Here is a 27,089-nt window from a genome sequence, read left to right on the forward strand (position 1 = left end):
TTCTCTAAACCATTGATGTAAGGAGGAAGGCAGAACTCAATATAAATGCAGACCTGCGGGAAGGTCGTGCACTGCTCTCCAACGAAAAGTTAGCTTTCTCCGCACAGTTTACCCTCAAGTGGGAAAAAACCCAAAAAACAAAACATACAAATCTTCGAGGCTCAAACTGTCTCGAGATCTCACGAAGCGTGAACCTTCCTCGTAGGCAGGCTTTTTTCAGTGGACCCTGCGGCAAAGTAGGCAAAGTAAAGAGCGAAGGTGGAGCCTAGAGTTGTGCAGATAGTGTAACCGGAAAGCAGTAAATCCACCAAGCATCACCACTGGTCCTCGTGGTTACCACCACATCCAGGAGAATGCTTCCCGACCCTTCAACTACCAGTCACGGTTTCTATTTATCCGTTTGGCTAGCCTCATCCCTCCTCTTGTCTCTTTCTGTCTTCCTTCCACTTGGGGCTTGCTTCCTGTTTGAGATTTCATCTTGGGTTCATGACATCGGTATAAGGTCTCCTGGAATTCAGAACCTTTCCACAGGCTTTGGAAGAGGGCCTTTTAGCATAAATGCGTGAGTACATAATCTTGAGTACATGACATTAAAATTGATCTTGGAAGAACATTCAGTATGAAACTGCTTCCATATAAAAATAAGCCAAAGATGAAAATGAAGGATGGACTTGGAACTATCCATACTTACTATTCAATGTGCTTGTATTAATACCTTCAAAACCCTTGTTCAGGTTGAAGCTGTGTATACATCACACAATACGTTTCTCTTTTTCAAGCTCTAAATTGGAACTCCTAGTGCCAGTGTGGGTAGACTGTTCCCACAGTCCATCCAGCTAGCTCCAAGTATGGTTTAGGCTTTTCCCCAATACTGACACATGGAAGTTTAGAGCCAAACAGGGAAATTTCTATATTAAAAGAAGAGTGGGTGGTAGTTGCAAATGACTTGTAGTAGTTTCTATTATTTTGTGACTTTTAGATTATGTGAAGAGGAGTGTTCTCTTCTGGGTATGAATTTGGAGAAAAAGGAAATGATCCCTGCCCCTGCCCCCTTTAACCCATAGATCAGAAAGCATGTTATTTTGAAACTTAAAAAAGCCCACTGTAGACAGTATACATTTTGAAGCCTAAGATGTAGACACTACATGTGTTGTGTGAAAACAATAGCCACAAGATAGTTTAAAATATACCATCATAAAAAGCATTGGGCTTTTTTTTGTTGTAAAAGAAATGAAAGTAACAGAGTGTAAGGAGTATATAAATTCTTGCAGCTAAATTGGTAAGTTTAAAATTTTTGTATGTGCTGGTTGATATTCCTGGAAGGGTCCTTGCTGAGTAATGGTGCCAGTTTAGTTTTGAAATTTCTTTTTGTGACAAAAAAGGAAGGAGGCAACGGAATAGCAACTTAATCCTTTCCCTATTTAATAGTAAAATAAACATTTAATAATTGCCATTTAAAATTAAAGATACCAGAATATGAAGTGAATTCTTATTATCAGTTAGCTTTATTGAAAAATTATTAATATATGCATATGATAAAAACAAATGTTGCAAAGGAGTTTGAAGGGAAAACTCCCAGCCACTCCCCATTCCCACTTACAAAGTCCACCCCAGTAGCTGTTAACATGTTCTTGTGTACCCTTCCAGAAATATTCCATATATAAGCATGTGTATCTGTATATATCTGTGGTGAGCTACTGATGCTACTGATTTATGTAATAAAATTTGGCTAGAGTTTTTACAGGGTTTATATATTCAGACTTGCGCCAAACATTTTGATGTCTGGAGAGTTGTCTAAGGTCATTGTGATGCATCTGTTAATCTTCAAGGATAACCTGTAGGTCATTGGTCCTTGGGGTCTATTCCCAGAGGCCTTCATTATCTTCCAGTGGGGAAAGGGACAGGTGATGGGTTCTGTTTCACTCCTCCTCTGAGATCAAGGACATCTCAGAATCTGTCATTCCATGGTTTGTGCACTTTAGCACAATAAAAACGAGAGTTTCTGAAAAAGGTCTAGATCATAAGAAGTAAGTAGTACATGCTTCTCTATTGAGAAAAAATTGCTTTCTTTGTTGTTTTTCCAAGAGTTATTTTTATTTGGCATTGAAACATACACAAAAAGAAAGCTTTAGTACATTTTATATTAATCTAACTATTAAATGCTGTTCCAGATAGCCTTAGTACAGTGATAATTGATATTCATGGTCATAACTCTGAGCCACTGAAAGATTGTGAATCATCAAATATCAAATTCTTTTCAGCTCAGTTGAGGGTATTGTTTCTATTCTAATTTGACTGCTAATTTTCTGTAAACTTGAATAGTAGATAAATCAGAATACTGCATTCCTCTAGCATGCCAGAAAACAGACTGTCTTGTATATTAATAGAAGGAATGTTTTCAGTAAATTTGCCCTCCCTAATTTGTGAAAACATGTGTTTAGTTGAGAAAACAATTTCCTTCTGAGCTGATGAAAACAATAGTATTTATCTTTACACATTTTTTGAAAGTCTTTCTACTGAATTATGTTTCTTCCGTTATATGCCCAGTTCTAAATTTTGAAAAATTTAATGTGAGAGTTAAACTATGTTCTCTTTAACCTGTCCATTTTCCCCTGTGTTTTTCTATGTAATTTTTTGTACAGCATTGACATTTATAAATGTTGTATGTTTTTTGGTAAGTGTATTGTTGTATACCACAATATTATATAAACTCCATCTTAATTGCTTCTTTATGACATTGGTTTAAAATGACAAGTTTAGTTAATTGCAGGGTTGAGAATATCTAGTAATTAGGTACTGTTGTACTTTCAAATATACTTCTACCTAAGAAATTAGACCAATAACTATCTGGTATTGATATAAAATTTATGTATTTAAAATATTTAGCTTCTAGATTGTAGTTTATCAGTATTACTCTATAATAGAAATTGTTTGCTCCCTATACTATTGGGTTTGCCAAAAAGTTCACTTGGGTTTGTCCATAAGCTGTAACAAAAAATCTGAACAAACTTCTGGCCACCAAATAGATGATGGGAATTGAGGTACATACATGTTTTAAAAATAGCATATTTTTAAAGCAAGACTTTTAAAATAAGTCTCTCAATAGTTGAGAGACTTCCCTGGTGGTCCAGTGGTGAAGACTCCACATTTCCAGTTCAGGGGGCTTGTATTGGATCCCTGGTCAGGGAACTAAGATCTCACAGACTGCAAAGCCAAGGAAAAAAAAAGCAAATGATTTATCTCCCGTTATATGCAATGTATTGAAGAGTCCTACTTTTTCCCATTTCCTTCTGCTTCTACTTCAGTATGAACTCTTGAGAAGAAATTATCACTTGGATCCCATGGGCATAAGTGTGTGGGTTGAAGACAGAAGTTGGAAATGAGGTGCTGAGATGTTCACTGAAGCAGCTAAAGTAGTGACTTCCATGTTGTCCATGTTTCTTATATCATGGCCGGTCTCATTCTGTCATGTTCATTGTGATTGTGGGGCTGATGTAGTGGGTTTCTGAGCTGCAGCCTCAAAGATGCTCCTTGGGTACCTGCTGACCCATATCAAAATTATGGCTCTCCTCAGAGGAGCAAGGGAAATTTTATTCACTTTTATGAAGTACTGCCTAATGTGAGTCAGGTACTAAACTAGGAGCTTTCATACATTATAATCACTTAATCCTCACAGCAAACTCTCTGAAGTAGAGAAAGGAGGCATGGAGAGCTCCTGATACAATGTGGAGTCAGGATTCATACCCATGTCTGAAAACTTGTGGTCTCATGCTGATTCTCAGATGCAGAAAGAGCCACGATCCATGAACACATTTTAGGTTAGAAGTAACGTGAACATCTAAGAAAGTGGCAAATTCTTGGGCTCCAAGGTTTGTGGGTAAACTCTCTTTTCTCTGCTTCACCTCTCCAATTCAGAACAACTCGAAATGGATGACTCTAGAAAGCTTCCTTTGTGGCTCAGCTAGTAAAGAGTCTGCCTGCAATACAGGAGACCTAGGTTCGATCCCTGCGTTGGGAAGATCCCCTGGAGAAGGGAAAGGCTACCTACTCCAGTATTCTGGCCTAGAGAATTCCATGGACAGTCCATGGCATCGCAAAGAGTTGGATATGACTGAGCAACTTTCAGTTGAGTTCAGTCAGAAAGAGATTGCAGACGCTCTTGTCTTTGGTCATTTTGTTAGGCCTGCACTGTGCTTTGAAAGGCAGAGAAGCTTGGCAGATGTTCTACTTGTTGTCAATATATGAAGGTCACACCTGTTCTTTTATGCCTGACCCACTTCTCCCCTTCTCACGCAGCAGTTTGTAAAGGATTGTATTCTCTTTTAGACTCATTATGGGGCATGGTAAAAGTGAAAGTGAAAGTCACTCAGTTGTGTCAGACTCTTTGCGACCCCATGGACTGTACAGTCCATGGAATTCTCCAGGCCAGAATACTGGAGTGGGTAGCCGTTCCCTTCTGCAGGGGATCTTCCCAACCCAGGGATCAAACCTAGATCTCCCGCATTGCAGGCAGATTCTTTACCAGTTGAGCCACAAGGTAAGCCCAACAATACTGGAGTGGGTAGCCTATCTCTTCTCCAGAGGATCTTCCTGACCCAGGAATTGAACCAGAGTCTCCTACATTGCATGTGGATTCTTTACCAACTGAGCTATGAGGGAAGCCCATGCTATATGGTGCATAGGAGTATGTATTACTCTAGAGGAATAATGAAATAAGGGATCTTGTGTGGGAGCTCTGAAAATATTTTTTTATAGGGACAATTATGAAGGGAATGAAGTATAATTGAGAAATAACTCAAAAATTTTAGACACACTATAAGTTAAATAGGCTTCTGTAACTTGGCATGGGAATTAATCAGCATTTATAGACTCTTTTGCCTGTAGAAATATGTTAAAAGTTCTGAAAAATCAACTTATGGGTAAATGTTAGATAAACAACCTGGCCATAAGTGTGTCCTGGTGGTTTCCATTGTGGATGCCCCTCCTGAGGTATGATTCATAAATGGCATTGAACTTCTTGCATGGATTTGTTTTGTTGTGCCAGTAACTTCAGTTAGAGTATTAATTTTCCTGAAATTTCCATAGAAATGTGGTCACATTTCACCTTAGAAGTGGTTGTTTCTCATAGTAGTGCCTTTCTGATGTGATTTCTTACAGCATCTCTCAAGAGAATTCAGAATAAAATTTAGATAAAGAACCCTGTATTGTTTTGATGAGAGACTTTTAGAAGTACCTGTTGATTAGTGCTTCCTATTATTATCAGAATTTACAAGAATTTTTTTCCTTCTTGAAAAATGTATTAAGGTTTAAAAAGTAGAAGTTAATTGCATAGCCAGTGAGAGGCTAAACATACATTGCAATTAAGACTGAAGAATTGTTTTCTCAGCCTTTCCCCCTTTACAGTAGAGTAAACAGGTAATTAAATTTTGTACAGTAAAATGTCAATTGAACATATATTTCCAAATAAGACCTTAGGTACCACAGGCTATTATGAGATGACATTGGGGACAGCTGATTTTACCTTTGGTACCACAGAACAAACACTCCATTAATGCTTCTAGGTAATGTTGGAGCAACTGGTTGGGCAGTAGGCTGGGGAGTAATTCAAAGAAAGAATTACGGCAGTAATTCCTGCTCCCCCAGTGACTGTTCAGTTTTAATAATGGTGAATGTTAAACATAATTCCATTTTCAGGATCAATATCTAAAATGAGACCTGTATAAAATTGTACATTAAAAAAATTATCAACTTAAAATGACTAAGAGGCAGGAGTAAAATTCCTTTTTGAGTTTTCCATTGGGATCTCACCACTAGTAAATGAACCATTGATTACTAGATGGAGAGAATAATTTGATTGCACTTCCAATCTAGGGTAATAATAAATCAGTAAACCTGTTGCAATGGAACCTGTCAGTTCTACATAATTTCATATTTTGATGTTTTCTAATGATGTAAAAAAAGATATATTTGTAGCTTTTTCAAATCTTATTTATCTTTGCAGGGCTTCCCAGGTGGCACTAGTGGTATAGAACCTGCCTGCCAGTACAGGAGACATAAGAGATTAGGGTTTGATCCCTGGGTCGTGAAGATCCCATGGAGGAGGGTATGACAATCCACTCCAGTATTCTTGCCTGGAGAATCCCATGGACAGAGGAGACTAGCAGATTACAGTCCATAGGGTTGCAAAGAGTCAGACATGACTGAAGCAACTTAGTATGTATGCATGCACATTTATCTTTGCATCCCAGTTCATCTCGGTATCCTACTTACTATGAAGGTTATGATAGACAGAATTTATTGTAATTAATAAATTATAATATACAATAAAAACAATTAGAACTGAATGGTCAAGTTCTATAATGACAACATTCTGTCTTAAGTCTTGGCCAATGTATTGTGTATTTCAGCTAACATTTGATGGCAACAAAATAATAATGTGACAAAATATTGGAATAGTCCCTTGGATTTAAATTAGAATTTGATTTGTAGTTTAATCTGTAGCATTTTATGTGGATGTGTAAGAGAGATATAATCTAGTTTATTTTCCACAGTACCATTATAACTAACCTCACTAATAATTAATCTAGCATTATTTTGGAGAAGGAAATGGCAACCCACTCCAGTGTTCTTGCCTGGAGAATCCCAGGGACGGGGGAGCCTGGTGGGCTGCCGTCTATGGGGTCGCATAGAGTTGGACACGACTGAAGTGACTTAGCAGCATTATTTTGAGACAAGTAGGATTGTATGTGATGAGTAGAAAGTAATCATTATTTATATTATCATTATCACTCCAGAAAGAAAGGCAAGTTAATTTTGAAAACAATACAGTCCATCCAAAATGAAACAATATATCAACGAAACTATTTTAATAAGTGCACTTAGTTCCCCAAAATTTCTTAATTTGTTTGTGAATTTGTGAAAGTGTATGCCTTTTACTGGAGAAGGCAATGGCAACCCACTCCAGTGTTCTTGCCTGGAGAATCCCAGGGATGGGGAAGCCTGGTGGGCTGCCGTCTATGGGGTCGCACCGAGTCGGACACAACTGAAGCGACTTAGCAGCAGTGGCAGCAGCAGCATGCCTTTTACTGGCAAGGATATTATGTTTTTCCTTAACCATACAACTTTGTATTCAAAATACCTTTGAAAGATAATATCTGCTTTCTTAATTCTTTCACACTGACTTGTTCAAAAGTCTTTTAAAATGTGCTAAATCTGTACTAGACTAAGCGTGAAAAGTGAAAGTGTTAGTTGCTCAGTTGTGTCCTACTCTTTATAACTCCATGGACTGTAGCCTGCTAGGCTCCTCTGTCCCTGGAATTCTCTAGGCAAGAATACTGGAGTGGGTTTGCCATTCCCTTTTCCAGGGGATCTTCCCGACCCAGGGATCGAAGCTGGGTCTCTGAGCCACCAGAGAAGCCCAGACTAAGCACAGGTGGCATATTTAATTAGGCACACTTGTATCATTGTATGGTACTATGTAATGGGTAGAAACGATGGTGGGATTATATCTCAGAGCACCTTCTCTGTGAGATGTCGAGGAAGGTAAATGCATAAGGAGGGCAAAAAGAAGAGACCGAAAACAAACCCCCTTTACTGTTAGCTGGGACCAAGATTACAAGGCAGAACTCTAGAAAAACTGGACTTGATCATGTTATAGGTACTTCCTTTAAGGCTCAAGTGATTTCAAACCAAAGCAGGCCAAATAGCCTGTGTCCTTAAAATCCACATCTCCCATCTCAGATCTGACACGTGAGAATGAGGGTGGGCTGCCCAGAAGAGCACCCCATTGGGCGAGAGAATAAGTAGTCAGCAGGAGCAGAATGTGTTTACCCTCTATGCCTCTCTAGGCTTAGGCTGGGTTGGGATCTGAGCTCAGGAAAAGGGCAACTATGTGAGAAGAGACAGTGTAAACTGCCTTGCTTTGTTCCCTTCAGGTCAGCCTGTTGTTGGGTGAGGTGATATAGAGGAGACCACGCTGTGTGCACTCTGACCTTTATCTTTGAAAACTTCACCTCCATAAAACAGAGTCTATCAGCCCTTGAACTTGCAGTCTTGTAATCATTTACTAGTTTTTGGAGGAGATAGTAGGGGCAGAAGTGGCAGAGTGGGGTGGGGTGGGGAATGAAGGTTGGTAGTCTGTGCTCCCCCTGGAGACTGACATACAAGCTTCAAAGACACCTTCAGCATTTGGTGAACTCCTTTTTTGAAATACTTTGGAATTATTGATTCCATGCTGTAATTAAATAGTATATATTTAAATATGTTATTAATAATTAAATGCTTTATTTTTATGTTTAATAGATAAAACACCCAGTACATCTTGCAGAGATTTTCCTATTGAGAAATTTTCTTATAATGACAGCAAATGCTTATTTAAGTTATGAGTCTGGCATTGTTCAGTCAATGTATATTCATTCATTAGATCCTCACAATAACCTTATGTACTTAGTGTTTTTACTTGTTATTTCCCTTTTCACAGTTGGAGAGATACTAAATGACTTGCCCAGGGTTACTTAGCTAGTAAATGGCAGAGCGAAGAAATGGACTCAAATGGTTTAGCTCCATAGGTTGCTTTTAATCTTTATACTATACATCCTGCTAAATAATATTGATTTAAACCTTAGCTAGTAGTCATGAAATAGGAGACATTATATAGCTACCTTAAAAAATAAGTTTAGCTGACAAGTCAAAAAGAAGAAATTCTGAAAACAACTTTGGGAAACTCTATTAAGGACTCTTTGCGTATGATTTTTTTTAGCTTCTTAACCTTTCATGTAAAATGCCCATGACTTTACAGTAATATTGTACTCTGTTCCACTTTTGCTTGAGAGAATGGAATTTCTCTTAGTATATTTTTACTCTTTTTCAGAATAAACATGTTTACCATGAAGCAACAATTTATGATCCAACTTTGCTATAAATTATACAGGCTAAGGATGGACTGTTAATTAATGCAAACTGATATGATTTGTTTTATAGTTTGATAGTTTTGTCTTCCAGCATCAATAAATTAAAAAGATGTGCCTGAGTTTTTAATCCAGGGAAGTTGCAATTTTGATAAGTGATAGTGGATATGATGCTGTATGATTCAGATTTCTCCCCAATTACATTTGAGGTAGGTGAGTTCATCACACATATGAGGAATATTTGAGGAATTCCATTAAACTGAAAGTCTGTTTAATCATTTAATTCCTTTTTGAGGGGTGGAAATTTCAAAGTCAATATGTGGGAAATTTAAATATGTGAGTATGTTGTGAAATGACTGTGCTCGTGGCTACTTTATTGTGTTGATGGTAACGAGTCCATTCTGCTATGCAGAGATACAGTACTATGGCCAAATGGTACCCAGAGGTTTATCCCCATCACTTGGAGACTGGCCAGGGTTATAGGCACAGGCTGCTCTTTGTTGAAACACTCCTCATATGTCAGCTTTAATTATCTATCTGTGGTTATGTTAAATTATTGAAAGGGCATAGGACTTTGGCTTTTTCTTTCTCTTCTCTCTCTCTCTCCCCCTCTCTCCCTGTCTTTTCTCTGTTGCAGTATTTGCACAATAAGACATTTGGTCACATTCTCTTAAAGCATTTTTTTTTTTAAACAATGAGGCTTTCCCCAGACACCTGAAAGTTACAAGAGTTATTTTTCCTAATACCCTCTTATGTTTAATTAGTGTGGAATCAACCTCGTTTTGTGATAAATGCAGTGGTGTGTGTGTACACATTTATGCTAGACACATTGGAAGTCAGAAACCTCAACGGCAGGTGACCTTTTGATCCCCAGCTTTCTGTCCTATGGCTGAGGTGATGGTATTTATCCAGTGACACATTTATTATGAAAGTAATTGCATCGGCTATGAGAAGTCAAAAGTATTAGCAGTTAAGTTACACCAGAAGTTGAAATTTCTATGGTTTGGGGAGAAGAGAAAGAGGATCAATGTGTGCTAAAGAGAAAGGAATCAGAGAGGACCATGTTTATAAATGGGCACAGTAATGTTTCAATAAATAGTTCTTTACCTGGATCATCCTGCCAGAAGTTGTACATTTGGAAATACAAAGTTTGGGGATTTTGTTGGCATTTTGGTTCTGGAGAGTCTTTTAACTAACACCTCACTTCATAACAACTAATGGTGAATACTCAGCACAGGGCCCTTGAACCTAGAGATTCCTGGAAAGGATCTAGAAAGAACTGGTCTCGGTTGTTGGGAATGGTTAGCATTAAAGACAAGTTATGTCTGGTTTTTTTTTTTTTTTTTTTCTGTTTTCCTAGCCCTAGCCCTAGGAAGAATTCGTCAGAGTTCCTCCATCAGCATGACAGGGTCACCAATACAGAGAAATGGCTTCTGGGAAACAGGACATCATAGAAATTGGTATAACAGAATGGAAATAGTTGTGAGCGCTGGTATTAGCTGTCACAGCTTAAAACAAAAGACTCTATGATTCACAGACGCAGGGGGACTGTGAACTGTTGTGTTCAGACACTCCTCATGGTCTTGCAGAGAGGCAGCCTTCACTGCTGCTCTTGCCCACCCCACTTTCCCAGACTGAACAAGGGGAGGACTTCCAGGGAGGAGGTGACCTTGGAAGGGAGCCTGTTCCTTCTACTTTCCTAATTTTGGGTGGAAGAGCTCATGACCCTTTTGAAGCTGAGAGAGAAAGGACTCAAGAGAATCATTAGTAAAGATTGGGCAGGTAATGGTGGTAGCATCCAACAATTCCCCTCTCCACTAAGTCTCCCTGTAAGCTGGGACTGATGCTCATCTCTTCTCTGGAATGTGCTGAATTGCCAGACCAGCAGAGCTCTTATGCTGTCCGAGTTCCTGAGTGTGGACAAAGGTGACACTGTCAAAGATGGCCAGGATGTTGCTAGTGCCCCACCCAAAGAAGGCATTTGAACAGAGGGACTCTAGTAACAAAAGACTGGGCCAGGGGCTGGGTAAGTGGTGGGAGAAAGAGATCATGTCCAAGCCAGATCTCTAAAACCAGTATGATGAATGTATAGGAAGAAGAGCACTGTAGAGAACCAACATCTCCACACAGAGTCAGCATTTGGATGCCTGCCTTACAGAGAGAATCAATAGTTCAGTGTTAACCCGGGGAGCAGAGAAACCCAAACCAGTGGGGCCTGCAGCATCCCTATGATGCCATCTTTAGAGAGACCATGGCCTGTCCTACCCATCCTCCAGCCCAACCCTAGAAGGGAAGTATAGGGAGGAAGAGAAAGAGAGAAGTGGGTAGACTAGACCTACCCCCTACTGCAGCAACTACCGCCACTGTTTTCGCTTGCTTTGGGGGTATGGAATGGAAAGAAGACCTTGAAATGATCTTGAGATTGAAGTTTTAAATGAATAGGAATGAGTTTTTTAAGGACTTAAAAAAGTGAAAGTCTCTCAGTGATGTCCAACTCTGCGACCCCATGGACTACTCAGTCAATGGAATTCTCCAGGCCAGAATACTGGAGTAGTTAGCCTTTCCCTTTCCCAGGGTATCTTCCCAACCCAGGGATTGAACCCAGGTCTCCCTCATTGCAGGCAGATTCTTTACCAGTTGAGCCGCAAGGGAAGCCCAAGAATACTGGAGTGGGTAGCCTATTCCTTCTCCAGGGGATCTTCCTCACCCAGGAATCCAACCGAGGCCTCCTGCATTGTAGGTGGATTCTTTACCAACTGAGCTATATTGTGAAATCTGAGTGAGGTCAGTTATTAGTAATAACTGGAGTACCCAGGGGCAAGGGGATATGAGATGGCATAGTTGGGAGGGAGCTGTTGTGGGAAAAATAAAGCTCACTGGACTTCCTTGGCTGTCCAGTGCTTCCAATGCAGGGGGCATGGATTCGATCCCTGGTCTGGGAACTAAGACCCTACATGTTACGTGGTGCAGCAAAAACCAAACCAAACCAAACAAACTCATTTGTTTGTACTGCGGAAACTTAAGACTGCTTAATTATCCAATTACATTATTATAGAATTGGAGAGCTTGAGATCATTCTCTAATTCTACCCCTTCATTTATTAAGCATGGCTGTCCACCATCTCTCTCATTCTTCCAGGGAGCCATTAGAGGTATTGTTTATGGCACCATGGATGGGTTATGGAGGGTTATGGAGGGTTCTTTTACAATTTCATGGTGTAGAAGCCCCAAAATTGTCAAAATCTTACATTATTTTTTTAATTCTTATAGCAGTTGGAAAAACATGGCTGTGGTTATCATTTCAACCTTACAGATAAGGAAGCCAAAGCTCTGAGAGGTAGAGAAACATGTTCCAGGTCTCCCAGATATTAAGTATGTCTGTGTTTGGTAGGGTAGAGGTGGGGGAAGGCAGAATTTTTTCCTCCCTATTTTCTTTATTCCTCAAATTTGCAACCACCAGTAACCCAGGTTTCCAAAAAACAATGATTTAAGGATATGTTAATCTGGTTGCATGGGGCCAGAGTTAAAGCAAAGTTAAGGTGGTTCAACCTTTCACTATTCTGTGATTAAAGCAACCATCATCAACTGAGCTAGGGACACATATTTAAGTTGAAAGTCAGAAGGATCTAACACACAATGATAGATTTGAGGGGATTGCTTTGGCATACTTTGGAGGTTTGGGTTTCTTACTCTTCAAAAGCTACATTTTAGAAACCCTAAATATTAGTTTTCTATTGTTGCTTTAGCAAATTATCACAGTGTCTTTAAACAGTATATATTTGTTATCTTATAGTTCTAGAAGTCTGCAGCCTGAAATGTGTCTCACTGTGTTAAAATTAAGGTATTGGCAGGGCTGTGTTCCTTTTGGGGTGTCCCTGGTGGCTCAGTGGTAAAGAATCTGCCTGCAGTGCAGGAGACCTGGGTTCCGTTCCTGGTTTGGAGAGACCCCTGGAGAAGGGAATGGCAATCAACTCCAGTATTCTTGCCTGGAGAATTCCATGGACAGAGGAGTCTGGTGGGCTAGGGGAAAATCCATTTTCTTGCCCCTTTCAGCTTCTAGAGTTTGCTACATTCTTTGGATCCTGGCCCCTTCCGTTTTCAAAGACAGCAACAGCCAGTGAAGTCTTTCTCACATCATACTACCTTACCCTGCCCCATGCTAACTCTTCTCTCTCTTCCATCTTTAAGTATCTTTGTGATTACATTGGGCTCACCTGCATAATCCAAGATGATCTTCCTATTTTAAAGTCAGTTGATTAGTAATCTTAATTCCATCTGTAATCTTCTTTGTCATGGAACCTAATATGGAACCAAATGGAACCCAATGTGGAACCTGTCATGGAACCAAACCATGAAACCAAATTCTAAGGGATAGTACATAAAAATCTTTGGGGACCATTATTCTATCATATCCTGGTTTCAGAACTAGGTCATTGTTGTTGTGATGATTTTTTCCCATTCTAAATGAACTTTATTAAGATTCTTTAAATATAAATATAGTTTGTTACAATATAACAGTCTACTGGATTAAGATATAGGATTTTAATAGTAGTTTTAATAAAATAGTTTATGGATCTTAGGAGCATTTAATTTCTAACTAAATCTGCATTTTTACTTTAATATGATATACTTTTTATATTAAAATATAGAGCTTTAGTAGACAATTAACTAAAAGAATCCTTACAGTTTACCTCATAATAGTTGAATATACCTCTTAACAGGTCTGAAAATGGACTTATAGGGATTATTGATTTCCTCAAATCATAAAGCAAATTGATGGAGAACCAACATCTTCCAACTTCTTATGACCTGAACTTCATAAGATTTAAAAAGAAGGGGATCCAGATATCTGGATTTTATTCTTAATATATTCTTCATAAGAACTGAAGAATGACTTTCAGGTTCTCACAACATCCTTGTGCCCTTGACTTGACTCTGAGTAGAATGTACTTCTGAAAACTCTCCGGGAAAATTGATTCAACTAATCTGTCTTTGGGGCAGATGTCCTCTATTATCTTCACTGTTAAAAGTTTAAAACTTTATATAAATTATAATGAGGAAGAAAAGGTGATGTTCTAGACTGAGGAAGATTTTTTTTTGTGGTTAAAAATGTAGGTTTTTTTTTTTTTTTTCTTTAAGAAGTTTTTTGATGAGTCCTCATGGCTAGTGTGTAAAGTTATTTAATTTACCTCCTTTTAACTTAACTGAATAAGTTTCAATAAAGGAATTATATTGTAGAAGCTACTCATAAATAGCCATACATAAAACACACCCTTACCTGGGTCAGAGAAAGGGAGTTTCCAGCCTGTATGGCAATGCAAACTGTTAAAATAAGAATAAACCCAGTTTTCTCAGTGGTGCATATATTAAAGAGTAATTTCCAGGCAAGCTCACATCATAGAGAACCAATTGCTATCTGGTTTCATGGACAGTAATATCAGCTTATGCAATGTTTTCCATTGTATAAAGCCTATTAAAAAAGCTATAAGAGAAAAATAGCATTCACCACTGACATTAGGATTAACTGAGAATGGGGTGGCATTAAATAAAATGTAAAAAGATGGAATCATAATTTAAAAAATCCTGGATCTAGATATTGGATATTTATTTGAACAACATAAAAACTTTGTACTGGATATTTTTGTTGTTCTGAACTCTTTCAAGAAAAGTCTGGAGAAAACCAAACAGTGATTTAAGTCCTTTAACAACCATGTGTAATATGTCATTATCTTTTAAAAATGTGCTTTCTTATGAGGAACGAAACATTGTTCTGAGGCTTCTTATGAACATAAAAGCTCAGCTTTGTGTTTATCTGATTATGTCTTAAATCCTTCTGAACTCTTATTCATGGTTTCAGTTTTGATTTTTAGATTTTACAGTTGAAAGTGACTTGAACATTTTAAAGGACAAGTGGATGACTAAGGGAGATTATTTGTCTTATTCCTATAAGGATCTTAGTGCTATGACCCTCAAGGGACTGTCTTTGTAGTTTTCTTCAAATACTCTTCTTTTGTCATTTGGATGTTTTCCTTCATTCTGTTTCATCTTCTAGAAAGTGTCATTGGTAGTACAAACAAAAGCATTGTTTGCTTTAGTGGCTGGCTTGATCTACATCAGAATTTTAAATTTCACTATTAAAAGTCTTTATTGAAAGAGGAATTTAAGTGAGAATATTTATACATGAATCTTTGAGCCTTTGTAATGAGGGAGTTCACGCTCCATATTTATAAACACTTGCATTTATTGGGAAGCTAAGTTGCTCTAGCAAACATATGTTGACTGGAACAATATTAGAACCTATCTCTAATAAGTAACGTTCTGTAACTAGGCTGGTTCTTCTCAATTAAGTAAGTAACTCTGATCCATAAAGAAGTTCAGGGATCCAGTTTCCTTTTGTCTCCCTTTTGGTCATTCTCTAGGATGGTTTTCTCCCTTTGATTAAACTGGCCCCCCATCACATCCCCCTTCTGTACCATACGAAGAGGGAAAAAGAAAGGAGGGAAACAACTTTATTTTAAGGAAGTTATCAGTAAGTTGCACGTATCACTTCTACTTTTATTCCATTGGTGTATTGGTGATATGGCTACAACCAGCAGGGAAATGTAGTCTCTACCTAGGTAGTTATGTGCTCAGCTTAAAGTTTAGGAGATTCTTATTAGTAAAATGAAGAAAAAGAGACTGTTAGTTTTGTTAAAATAATTAGTCATGAAATATATTCTTAATTGAAGAAGGAATCAAAGTGTTTTGTGATATGAGGGAATTAAACATTACTCTGATCTATTTTGGAGTTCCTATTGTTTGATCTGGTTAGGGCAACTGATAAGAACATGGCTCGTGTACTACTAGGTCTTATTCCAATACCTGTAATGAACCAGTTAACTTCACAATTATTTTTCATACACATGAACTGCACTTTGCATCCTGACTCAAAATTCATACCACATGTGAAATACAGAGAAACCCCAAACAAGATCCTGAGTAACAACTGTGTTTGTGGGAAAGAGTCTGATGGTCTGTCTCAGGTGAGCCTTTGCTGGGTGTCAGGTGCCGTAAAAGCACCAGAATAAGAACCCCTGTGGATGAGGGGATACTGGCCTCCACTCAGCAAGGGGCTCCTTCTCTTACAAAGGAGCCAATTTCATTTTCAGGTTGCTTCTGTTGTTTGAAAAACTTATGTTGAGCCCAAATCAAATTCTTCCATGATGCATTTCTTAGTCCGATTTCTGTCTCAGGAACTGGAAAGAGTAAGTTTAAGTTCTCATGTGACAACTCTTGACATACTTGAAGGGAGTTATATGGAAGTCTCCTCCCACACTCCACTGCGGTAATGACCCCTGATATTTAAGTGCTCACCAGTTTCCAGACACAGTCCTAAGCACTTGATATGTTTTAACTCATGAAATTCTCACTAGGCTTATGAAATGGGTGACGTCTACCCTATTTCATAGATGAGATTGAGGGACAGATGGGTTAAATCATGTGCTCATATTCACACAGCAAATAAGTGGCATGTTCTGATTTGGCAGTGTTTAATTTAAAATGCCCTTTGACTACAACATTGGTTACTATACTAGGGGCACTGTGGTCCACTATAGTAGAGTGTTTTAGCTCCATTTTTCTGGAGATTATATTTCTATGACTATAATCGTCACAGGAATTTTCCTTCTGGAGGTTAAAAAAAAATAACTCAACATATTTCATTGACAGCAGTTTAGCAAATTGTCCTTGTATTCCACACGCTATGCTTCTGAATTTGGGAGGATCTGATGGGTTGATTGAAGGCAGGCTTGCTGTGGCAGCTGCGTTAAATTTTAAATGATATATAAAGTCATTGTACTTTTCTTAAATAGGGTGATTTTAGTTGATTTAGTCAGTAGTTATTAAAAGAAACCTTCCTCTCTCTACCAGAAAAGTTCTGTAAACCAACCAGCAGAGTTTGTAATTGTTACCATTTTTGCTCCTTCTTGTCAAGACAGTTGTACAGTTTTTTTGCTAGAGGGTCAAGTGTGTGCAAAGATGGATTTCAACTTCCTCAAATTCTAGAATAAAAGAATGAGCTATTCATGAATTTAATGTAGCTCCACTTAGTTTACCAAATGATTTTTACATACTTACTCTGTTATGGCGTAGTGCTATGTGCTCGGCCTCTGCTCTAAAAATCTCATATTAATGAACTTCTTTCTTGCTTCAAGTTGATTGCATTTTAGGAAAAGCTTCCATAGCCCCCACCTTGGCACTTAGCCTGAAGGGACACCTAAAACTTGGTAAAGGCATCTGTTAGAAATAGCTTCCTCATTAATTTAGCTAAATCTTTCACATTTCATTTTCACCTTACAATTCAATGAAATCTTTGCTTTTATTAAACAAAGATCTCTTACAGCTAATTCTGACTTTTTTTTTTCTCCTGGAATTAGGCTCATTTTGGGAAATTCTGTGAATATAAACAAAATGTGAATAAAAACTTGACTAAAAGTATTTAAAAAATCATGTCTGACTCAGACTCAGGTTTTCTGTATGTTTAAGTTTCTGTTTTCCTTGTTAGATTGTAAATTCCTTAAAAGCAAGAACTCATTCAAACTGTTCAGTTTGTGGTCTCTAAAAGAGAGGGTGTAATGCTCTGTAAAAATGCAGGCCTTAAATAAATAATGACCACTCGTATAATAAATCCTTAAAATTTAGAAAAGAAGTTAACCATGAAATTGGCAGCTATTAATTTGTTGTAATAGTATAGTTAAGGGGCAGTGCTATCTATTTCTTTCTTCAGGCTTACAGTCAAGGCTGCTGACACTCTGAGGAGCTTCTTCCTGGTCTTCTTTCTTGGGTGTTGTCACCTACCAGGTTCTTATGAGTGAGACGCAGGTCAGTGGGTGGAAGAGGATATAAAGGATATAACATTTTCCACCTCTCTTAATACTCCTTAGATTTAAATCTGTTATTATAATTTTTGGTATCATGTTGTTATGTTTGTTTTTTAAATTGAGATATAATTGACACATAACACTATTCTTGTTTCAGGCTTCCTAGATGGTGCTATTGGTAAAAAATCTGCTTGCCAATGCAGGAGATGCAGGAGACGCGGGTTCTATCCCTGGGTCTCCAGGGAAGATGCCCTGGAGAAGGAATGGCAACCCACTCCAGTATTCTTGCCTGGAAAATTCCACAGACAGAAGACCTTGGTGGGCTATAGCCCATGGGGCCGCAAAGAATAGGATACGACTGAAGAGATTGAGTACACGCTCATTCTTGTTTCAGGTGTATGACATAATTCAATATGTGTGTATACTGTGAAATAATCACCACAAGAAGTTTAGTTAACATCACCATATATAGTTGCATTGTAAGAACTTCAAAGATTTATTCTCTTCAGTTCAGTTCAGTTCAGTCGCTCAGGCATGTCCGACTCTTTGCAACCCCATGAATCGCAGCACTCCAGGCCTCCCTGTCCATCACCAACTCCCGGAGTTCATTCAAACTCACATCCATTGAGTCGGTGATGCCATCCAGCCATCTCATCCTCTGTCATCCCCTTCTCCTCCTGCCCCCAAACCCTCCCAGCATCAGGGTCTTTTCCAGTGAGTCAACTCTTTGTATGAGGTGTCCAAAGTACTGGAGTTTATTCTCTTAGCAACTTTCAAATATACAGTGTTATTAACTATAGTTACCGTTACATCCCCTGGCTTATTTATTTTATAACTTAAAGTTTGTGCCTTTGACTACCTTCATCCATTCCCCTCATTTCACATCTTCACCCTACCCCCACCCCCATCTCTGGCAACCACCAGTCAAACCTGTTCTCTGCATCTGTGAGTTCAGGTTTTTTGTTTGTTTGTTTTATTCCACATATATGTGTGCATACTCAGTCACTCCGTTGTGTTGGAGATTTTGCAACCCTATGGACTGTAGTCCACCAGGCTCCTCTGGCCACTGGATTCTCCAGGCAAGAATACTGGTTGCCATGTCCTCCTCCAAGGGATCTTCCTGGAGGAAGATTGAATCCAGGGTCTGCCGCATGGCAGATGGATTCTTTACTGTCTGAGCCACTAGGGAAGCCCAAGAATATTGGAGTGGGTAGCCTATTCCTTCTCCAGGGGACTTTCCCAACCCAGGGATCAAAGCCTGGTGTCCTTTGTCTTCTGCATTGGCAGGTGATTCTTTACCACTGAACCACCTGGGAAGCCCACATATAAATGATATCATATGGTATTTGTCTTTCTCTAACTTATTTAACTTAGCATAATACCCTCTAGGTCCATTCATGTTGTCATAAATGGCAGGAATGCCTTTTTTATGGCCAGATAGTATTCTGTGGTATATATACCACAAATTCTCTATCTGTTCCATCGATGGGCACTTAGGTTGTTTCTGTATCTTAGCTACTGTAAATAATGCTGCAATGAACATGGGAGTATAGATATCTTTTTGAGATATTTTTGTTTCCTTCAGATAAAAATACCCAGATGTGGAATTGTTGGATCTGCAGCTTCCTTTATTAAGCACTCTGAAAGAATTGGAAGTTTGCCTGGAATTCTTGTGTAGACCAATCATGGATTTAATCTGAATTAAAGATAATGTATTGCTGCTGAATGACATTGGGTCCAATCCAAGCCGCCACCCCCAGTAAACTTAATTGAGTAGTCCTGTGTTGTTGGATGATGCTGTAAACCTTTTCTGTAGAACATAAAGGAAGTATTCTGCTATGTGTTATATTCTACAAGATTATATCAGCTATAACCTTGATTTCAACAAGAAGGAACTAAATTAGAAAATATGCTGGGAAATGCATCATCCTTTATTTATTCTTTGTTAGTCTCATCTCACCAACTCTGAGAGAGAGACACCACGTATTAGACTTTACTTGTGTTCCTACTAACACTTAGTAGGAACACATAATTTGATTTATTTCTCTCCCAAGATTGAGTCAAGATGACTTTTTTTTCTTACATAGTCTCGGAAGAAGCCTTTATCTGAGTTAATGCAGTCTGCCGTTGCTAGGTTTACTTTCCTTAGTAGGAACTTAAATCTTTGGGTGACAGCTTGGGCAGAGAAGGAAATGCAAACTTGAGAATTTGATCTGGGATCCTGGCATCTCATCTTTGCTGCTTACTAACTGTGTGATCATGAGCAAGTTTTAAAACTTTTCTAAGCCTCAGCTTCTTTGTTGATAAAATGGGATTTAATGGCTGTTTTGCAAATTTGCTATAAGGACTGGTGGTGAGGAATGTAATAACTATATCTATGGATATATTTGAGATATATTTCAAGATATACCTGAAAAAGAGAGGATTTGGCAATCCATTTAACTAGCAGCTCCTCTATTAAAAATTCTGCCTATTGGTCAGTGGTGGAAAGTCTGTAACTACAAAAAATTTAAATACATGGTTTATATGCATTCCTGGTAGCTGTGGTCAGTATTTCCTTCTGAGTGGTTTTTCACCCAGCCTTCCAGGAGCAGTGTACTAGTGTTATAAGAAGCAGTCCTACTGGCTGCCACCATTTCTTCAGCAAACTGTGTATGACATTCATTCAGTCACATTATCTCCTTCTGTTATCTGAGGATACCTTGCCCACAGTTGTTTAGGTTAATGTGTGTGGATGTGGACCATGTGTGGCATCTGAGCTCTGACATCTATGTACAGCCCTATTCTGTGAGCTACAGCTAAAATAAAAACAGTGTTAAATCTTTAGGTAATTATATATAAAGAAATTTCTTAGTTATTATAGATTTTGACTTTTTCATTCAAATGAAAACTTGAGTTGATACATAATAATACCACATATGCCAGAGCCGGGAAGGAGGTGGACATGGTATCTCATTATTCAATATTTTTATATTATTAAATGTTTAGATATATGTTGAATGTCTCTGTTGGAGCCAAGGCCATTGAAATTTGACTCTGCTAATAGCCTTTTTGGCAATACTGATCAAATTTTTTTCATGCCATGATATACTTGGCAAACTTATTTTTAATGATTGATTCATTCATCTGCTCCTTGATGCTTCTGTTATTTGTGACAAGATTATATTTTGTAATACAGAAATTCAGAAGTGACACAGACGTACTTTATACCCAATGTACTAAAATTATTCCTATTTGGAACAACAGACTAGTTCCAAATAGGAAAAGGAGTACGTCAAGGCTGTATATTGTCACCCTGCTTATTTAACTTATATGCAGAGTACATCATGAGAAACGCTGGGCTGGAAGAAGCACAAGCTGGAATCAAGATTGCTGAGAGAAATATCAATAACCTCAGATATGCAGATGACACCACCCTTATGGCAGAAAGTGAAGAGGAACTAAAACGCCTGTTGATGAAAGTGAAAGAGGAGAGTGAAAAAGTTGGCTTAAAGCTCAACATTCAGAAAACGAAGACCATGGCATCTAGTCCCATCACTTCATGGCAAATAGATGGGGAAGCAGTGGAAACAGTCTCAGAATTTATTTTTTTGGGCTCCAAAATCACTGCAGATGGTGACTGCAGTCACGAAATTAAAAGACGCTTACTCCTTGGAAGGAAAGTTATGACCAACCTAGACAGCATATTCAAAAGCAGAGACATTACTTTGCCAACAAAGGTCCGTCTAGTCAAGGCTATGGTTTTTCCTGTGGTCATGTATGGATGTGAGAGTTGGACTGTGAAGAAGGCTGAGCGCCGAAGAATTGATGCTTTTGAACTGTGGTGTTGGAGAAGACTCTTTGAGAGTCCCTTGGACTGCAAGGAGATCCAACCAGTCCATTCTGAAGGAGATCAGCCATGGGATTTCTTTGGAAGGACTGATACTAAAGCTGAAACTCCAGTACTTTGGCCACCTCATGCAAAGAGTTGACTCATTGGAAAAGACTCTGATGCTGGGAGGGATTGGGGGCAGGAGGAGAAGGGGACGACAGAGGATGAGATGGCTGGATGGCATCACCGACTCAATGGACGTGAGTTTGAGTAGACTCCGGGAGTTGGTGATGGACAGGGAGGCCTGGCGTGTTGCAATTCATGGGGTCGCAAAGAGTCGGACATGACTGAGTGACTGAACTGAATTGAAATAAAATAATAATCCCCAGTAGAAAGTGGTTGTTATAAGAGGGTTTAGATCTGAGCTAGATGCTTAAAAATGCTTATTGGATAAATGAATGCATCCATGTCTGTATATGTGTTTGCTGAACACTGCCATACCCCCGGCTTTGTCCTTCTCTGTGTTCCTGATCTCATGAATAGCACTACCGTCCCCCTGGTTGTCATTGCTAGTGACCTGGATGTCATCTTTGCTCCCTCCTTCTCTCTCCCATCATATCTGATCTATTACCGTGTTCTCTTGATTCTGTCTCCTGAATAGTTCTCACTGCTATTCTATTAATACTGCTGGCTACTTCTACACTTAGCTTCTATTACCCATGGCATCTTCCTCACTGACTTTCTGCCTCCCACCACTTCTTTTTCCTAATCTGTTATCCAGAAGAGTAGCTAGAATCATATTTCTAAAAGGCAAATCTATTTGTATCATTTCTGTCCTTAAAACTTTGATGACTTCTCAGTGGCCCACGAGTGAAGTACAAACCCTTTCATTTAACTCAGGAAGTTCTGATACAACATAGATCTTCCCTTATCTGTCCAGTTCCATCTCCTACCATTTCCTATGCTCATATTCTGTTCTGTGGTATGCTGTTCTGTGCTTAGTCTCTCAGTCGTGTCTGACTCTTTGCAACCCCACAGACTGTAGCCTGCCAGGCTCCTCTGTCCATGGGGATTCTCCAGGCAAGAATACTGGAGTGAGTTGTGTTGCCCTCCTCATTCCGTTCTATGAGATGACACTATATACACAGCATAGGGCCCTCCTGATAGCTGATGAATATATATTAGCTATTTTTATCTCTCATATGGCTTCTCTGGAAGTGGCATAATTGGAAAAAAAAGTTTTTAGGAGCATTAAACAAGGAGGTGAGAAGGGAGAGAAACTCATATTTGACAAGAGGATATAATAAGTATGGGTAGGTGCTGACAATTAAATGGATAATGAATACCATGATACAGATTAAGAAATTATTAAATCCAGTAAATGCTTGAAAAACCTTTTTGAGGGGTGATTTTTGAAAAATAACTCAAGGTAGCATATGAAAAAGGATTCTGTTGGATCTTAAGTTTGTTGTTTCCTGAGATTATGATCTAGTTCAGAAAAGTTGCCAGATATTCACTCTTTAAGGTTTACATTGTTTTCCAAAGTTCCCCAAATGGCCATGGCACTGTTATTAAGTGTTTAGTTGGCTACAGAATTTCCTTAAATTGTGAGTTTTAGTCAATGGAATATGATGACTCACAGGGAATGTAACTGTTTTCTGTTTTAGCTTACTGATTTTTGTGTGGTCAAAAGTCTACATTTCTACTACTCTGAGATTAAAAAGTGTATATAAAGCTAACATTTTGTATCTAGCGTGATAAATATTGTTAATAATTTGAGTTTGAATCATTTAGATCATGCTATAGGGATGAAATAGTGAAAATTTTTCTGCTACTGTTTTTCTGTGGTATTGTTATAATTGTTTGAAGATTTGTTTTCATTCAGTTTAGTCGCTCAGTCATGTCTGACTCTGCGATCCCATGGACCACAGCACGCCACGCCTCCCTGTCCACCCCCAGCTCCTGGAGCTTATTCAAACTCAACGTCCATTGAGTTGGTGATGCCATCCAACCATCTCATCCTCTGTTGTCCCCTTCTCCTCCCACCTTCAATCTTTCCCAGCATCAGGGTCTTTTCAAATGAGTCAGTTCTTCGCATCAGGTGGCCAAAGTATTGGAGTTTCAGCATCAGGATCAGCCCTTCCAATGAATATTCAGGACTGATTTCCTTTAGGATGGACTTGTTGGATCTCCTTGCTGTCCAAGGGCCTCTCAAGAATTCTTCGGCGCTCAACTTTCTTTATAGTCCAACTCTCACACCCATACATGACTACTGGAAAAACCATAGCTTTGACTAGATGGACCTTTGTTGGCAAAGTAATGTCTCTGCTTTTTAATATGCTAAAAGTTGGTCATACTTTTCTTCCAAAGAGCAAGTGTCTTTTAATTTCATGGCTGCAGTCACCATCTGCAGTGATTTTGGAGCCCCCCAAAATAAAGCCTTTCACCGTTTCCATTGTTTACCCATCTATTTACCATGAAGCGATGGGACCAGATGCCATGATCTCAGTTTTCTGAATGTTGAGTTTTAAGCCAACTTTTTCACTCTTCTCTTTCACTTTCATCAAGAGGCTCTTTAGTTCTTTTTTGCTTTCTGCCATAAATGTGGTGTCATCTGCATATCTGAGGTTATTGATATTTATCCCGGCAACCTTTATTCCAGCTTGTGCTTCATCCAGTCCAGCATTTCTCATGATGTACTCTGCGTATAAGTTAAATAAACAGGGTGACAATATACAGCCTTGACGTAGTTTTTTCCCATTATGGAACCAGTCTGTTGTTCCATGTCCGGTTCTACTGTTGCTTCTTGACCTGCATACAAATTTCTCAGGAGGCAGGTCAAGTGGTCTGGTATTCCCATCTCTTGAAGAATTTTCCATAGTTTATTGTGATCCACAGTCAAAGTCTTTGGCATAGTCAATAAAGCATAAGTAGATGTTTTTCTGGAACTCTCTCACTTTTTTGATGATCCAACAGATGTTGGCAATTTGATCTCTAGTTCCTCTGCCTTTTCTAAATCCAGCTTGAACATCTGAAAGTTCACGGTTCACGTACTGTTGAAGTCTGGCTTGGAGGATTTTGAGCATTACTTTACTAGCGTGTGAGATGAATGCAACTGTGTGGTAGTTTGAGCATTCTTTGGCATTGCCTATCTTTAGTTTGGAATAGATAGAGTTTTTGAAAATATCAATATTTCAGTGATACTGTGTGAAACTTTGTGCAAGAGATTGGTTGGTTTATCTGATACCTTTTGTTGAATATCTTTGGAATAGTATAAATACTACATAAAGGATTATCTTACATTGTAGAGGTATTTTGATCGTCAAAATTACCTTTGAACTCAAAACTTAAGAAAACTGACAGTAAAAAACAAAATGTACAAAACATTTTATTTAATAGCTTTGAATTTTAAAATTGAATTCAGTGTTTTAATTTTTTCTGGTTCAATGTATGTTTGATTAAGTAGAATTGTTATTTAGCATGCTGCTGCTAAGTTGCTTCAGTCGTGTCTGACTCTGTGCGACCCCATAGACGGCGGCCCACCAGGCTCCCCCGTCCCTGGGATTCTCCAGGCAAGAACACTGGAGTGGGTTGCCATTTCCTTCTCCAATGCATGAAAGTGAAAAGTGAAAAGTGAAGTCACTCAGTCGTGTCCAACTCTTAGTGACCCCATTGACTGCAGCCTACTAGGCTCCTCCATCCATGGGATTTTCCAGGCAAGAGTACTGGAGTGGGGTGCCATTGAGGATTTAAAAATTCTAATGTCTGGGTGATTATGACTTAATAATCAAGTATGGATTTTGGAAAGACATTCAATAATGGTAATTTAGATGTTGAAAGATACATCTTTTAAATCTTCTCATAGCTTTACCATGTTAAACAAATCTTTGTAGAAGTATCCACAGGGTAGTGTGAAATGCACATGTTCGGGCAAAATATTGATTGCTCTGATCACTGTTATAATTATGTACATAAGCCAATAATTGGCTATTCTAATTACTATGATTTGGGTAAAAGAACATACTAAAAGCTGTTATGTTCCTTAAGTAGCGTATCAAGAATAAATGGAAACAGAGTACCTTTACCCTTCTTAAAATAATTCTATAAATATACTGTATACCTTAAACTTATACAGTGATGTATATCAATTATTTTTCAATGAAACTGTAAAAATTCACATAAGCAGCATGTAGTTTTTCATTATAAGTATGTCCTATGCAAAGATAATTCATTGTTTATCTGAAATTCAAATTTAACTGGCATCTTGTATTTGTTAAGTTTGGCAATCCTAGCTGTAGGTGATTGGGTAAAAACATAGGTAACAGTAAGTGAAAGTGAAAGTGGCTCAGTGGTGTCTGACTTTTTGTGACCCCATGGACTGTACAGTCCATGGAATTCTCCAGGCCAGAATACTGGAGTGTGTAGCTTTTCCTTCTCCAGGGGATCTTCCCAACCCAGGGATCAAACCCAGGTCTCCCACATTGCAGGCAGATTCTTTACCAGCTGAGCCACAAGGTAACAGTAAAGGAATATTTTTCTTATGAAACTAATTTTTCTGTAAAATGTCTCCAGAATCAGATAAAGAATATCTTGGTCACCAAACTGCTAAGTCAGTCTAGAGCTTGTATCTGAACCCAGGGATTAGTCTTAAGAGCTATACTTTATCAATAATTCCCACATACTGGTGTTGGTGTTAGATAAATTAAAAGTACTGTGATTCTAGGGGGTTCTTGGTTGCCTGGTGGTTAGGGTTCTGGGGTTTCACTACTGTGGCCTGGGTTCAATCCTTGGTCAGGGAGCTGAGATCCTGAAGCTATGTAGTACAGTCAAAAAAAAAAATAATTCTTATGTTTTGCATTTTCTATCCTGTAGTATATAATGAGGTTTTGCACTATTAGAGTCATTAAAATACATCTTTTATTTTACCTTTAGAATTTAACTCAGTAAATTGAATTTTTTTCATTTCTAGTTAGGTATTTTGGACTTTCAAATTTTCAAAAAACACATAGATTTTAGCTATCCGATTTTAAATGGTGTTATTAGTTTAACCAAATGTTTTTGTTTGCTGCATGGTTAATAATGCTTTGCTTTTAACTTTCTTGTTAAGACTGAATTACTGTGCTTGTACCATGGAGCTGGGAGGCAGCCATGATTTGAACTGCACACTCTTCTGCTTGTTTGTTTAGCTTGGCTGGCCTTTGCCTCTTCTGCAGCAGGCATCCATCATCCAGTGCTCTTTCCATGCTATAGGACACAATTTTTCCCCCATGAATGACGGTAGTTACCCTTTATGACCTAGCCCTCATTAATAATTTGGCAGGTATCACGTATGAGATCTTCATATGATCATTCACATGATTGATCTTCATCCATTCATTCATTTATAAATATAAATGCATAAAATCTGACAGTCACAAAAAACATAAAACTAGAACTATTAAAATATGAATATGAAAAACATTGTAAGCTATACTGGTTAAAATAATTTCTTGAGAATTATTGAAATGACTTAGCT

The 27,089-nt window shown here is 38.4% G+C and overlaps 1 protein-coding gene across 5 annotated transcripts in view; it reads left to right on the top strand.

Annotated features, from left to right (window-relative positions):
• PLCL1 (phospholipase C like 1 (inactive)) overlaps positions 1 to 27,089 on the top strand; it is a 397,143-nt gene that overhangs the window by 24,455 nt on the left and 345,599 nt on the right. The window lies entirely within an intron of this gene.

This window comes from Bos indicus, chromosome 2 (assembly GCF_029378745.1).
Source record: "Bos indicus isolate NIAB-ARS_2022 breed Sahiwal x Tharparkar chromosome 2, NIAB-ARS_B.indTharparkar_mat_pri_1.0, whole genome shotgun sequence".
NCBI lineage: Eukaryota > Metazoa > Chordata > Mammalia > Artiodactyla > Bovidae > Bos > Bos indicus.